Raw genomic sequence first — 2,534 nt, 5'->3', positions numbered from 1 at the left:
GGTCCCTTCCAACCCTAGAAACTATGAAACTACTATGTACACCCTGGGGCAGGCATGGGGGACATGTGCCCTTCAGGTCTGTGCACAGGGTAGAGGCAGGCTACACGCTGGGCTATGCACCACACTGCTGCTGCTGCCACTGCCTCTGGACCTGCGCAAGACACCATGTGCCTACCACATGCTGGCCAAATGCCTCTGCCCACCTGGCAGTGGCAGGCACATGGCATCCTGCACAGGTCCGGAGACAGCGTGGTGCAGAGCCCAGCATGCAGCCCTCCTCTGCCCCATGCACAGATCTGGGGGGCACATGCCGCCTATGCCTGCCCCAGAGTGTGCATAGCACCCCCTCCCCCTTCCGCTGCCTCCGGACCTGTATGGGATGCCATGTGCCTGCTGCCACTGGGCAGACAGAGGCACTCAGCCAGCGCACAGCAGGCACATGGTGTCCTGCACAGGTCTGGAGGTAGTGCCACATGTTGCACAGCCCAGTGTGCAGTGGGCAGCCCACCTCCGCCCCATGTACAGGTCTGGGGGGCACATACCCCATATGCCTGCGCACAATGGTGGGGAGCCACGCCTCCCCCAGATCCCCTGGATGAGCCACCTGTGGCTCCATCCCAAGACCTGCCCCAGCCCCAGGGTCCCTTTCGCCCCCGCCCCACTTCCTTCCTTCCTCACTTTGGGGGCCTTGATCTGCCCCTCTTCCCCTCCACAGACTTACCTGCTGGACACTGTGCATATCTGTCTGTGTGCGTGTCTATCACTCTCAAGCCACAGCCCCACAGCCCTGCTGCTGCCCCTTACTCCTGACCCACAGTACCCCACATCCTGCCAAGGTGTGTGAGGACCACCTCCCCCTCCTCTGGCTCCAAACCCCACACGCACCCACAGCCCTGAACACCTTCACAAATTCCCCCCACACAAGCCCCCCACCCATATAAAGTACCTGCATAATTTTTAGTTTTTCTGTGCATAATATTGAGTTTTTAGCTGTGCGATTAAAATTGCAATTGTGACTAATTTTTTTAATCGTGGAAGTAATCACAATCACTTGTTTTAATTTTAATCATTTTATATGGCTACCCTAACTGATAAAACATTGTTTTATCATTACTAAAAGTTTTGATACATAGTCTGTTACCTATGTGTATGAAAAAATTTGCTGGTGGTACTTAAGGCTGTATCATTTGAAATTGGTGGTACAGTATCTGTCAGAGTTTGGGAACTGCCGGCCTAGAATCTTTAGCAATCTTTAAAAGTGCATGTGAATTAATCTGAAATAAGAACAAGTAAATTTAAACAAAGACTAGTGTCTTAGATTGCTTCCCAGTATCAAACACTAAGGACAACATTTTCTGGCTCAGTTTTTGACTGTCCATTCTTAATATATGGCTTTTTAAAAATTAATACAAAATCCAAGTTACGTAACAGGAAAAAATCTTGCAGTAGATATTTCTGCACTGAAATTCAATATTAGAGACTTAGTGTGAAATGAGAAAATGCCTCAACATGTGTTGACTTGTCTTTGTTGCCATCACATTCACTTTCCCACATAACACATTTGTTTTTACAATGCATACTGACTAAATTGTTCCATTTTCCATCTAAGGATGATCAGGCATTGCATCTCGCTGTGTGATGTAAAGAGGTAAAGTTTAATGTCCAACTGCTATAGTCATGGGTATTCTAAAAATACTTAAATCAGCATGTTCCATTGGCTGAAAGAAGTTTCCATTGGCAAGCTCTCCTAAAGCAAATGAATTACCATCCAGCAACGGAGCCCTGCAGTCTTGGAAGTGTCTTGCATACTTTTTGAATGGTAGTTACATACAAGCATAACCAGAGGGTAAGTTTCACCCTTCCCACTGGAATACAATGTGCAACAATATTTTTTTTCACATCGAAGCATTGTTACTTTAGTGCTATTACAATGCATCCAGGTAACTAAAAGTGAATTTCTTTTATGTTTTAACCTAAGACATTCTAACCTTCATATTGCAGTTACAGATGCACTGGAAGTGAACTAAATACCAAGGACACCATGTGATATAGATAAAGTATCAGTGAATGTCTGACTATAAGCATTGTATATCTCAACAAATAAAGATGATGAAATGGGGTTAATATGTAATCCAAGTGATTATTAGCCTTAAATCACAGGTTTAGTGTTGTGACAAGTGAGAGGCTATCTATTCAGATTCTTTGCTTCTGTAATTGAGAGGGATCTTGCATATCCTTTATGTTTAATATTTTCTCATGTGCAGTACACTGAAAGCAGAAGTAAACGATATTTATGCTACAACTTGATAAAACATTAAGCAGCAAAACAATTTTTAACCAAGCAAATGTATTCTGAGGAGAAGATTGTTACTGTGTTAACCATGAAATGGCATGAACTTTGAGCATTACTCCTTCAATAGTTGCTGTCATGCCACAGTCAAAAGTATGTGTGATACCTCTCCTCTCTCTGATAAGCATGAGCAGGGGCAGATTCAGAGGGGTGCAGAGGTGCATTTTTACCCCACTGTGATTCC

At 44.9% G+C, this 2,534-nt stretch overlaps 1 long non-coding RNA gene across 1 annotated transcript in view; it reads right to left on the bottom strand.

The window, feature by feature from the left end:
- LOC112551573 overlaps positions 1–2,534 on the bottom strand; it is a 77,847-nt gene that overhangs the window by 36,386 nt on the left and 38,927 nt on the right. The gene's annotated exons all lie outside the window — the stretch shown is intronic.

Source organism: Alligator sinensis, unplaced genomic scaffold, assembly GCF_000455745.1.
Source record: "Alligator sinensis unplaced genomic scaffold, ASM45574v1 scaffold493_1, whole genome shotgun sequence".
Taxonomy (NCBI): domain Eukaryota; kingdom Metazoa; phylum Chordata; order Crocodylia; family Alligatoridae; genus Alligator; species Alligator sinensis.
Note: the sequence above shows the minus strand (reverse complement) of the source record. Positions and strands in the feature narration are given on the sequence as shown.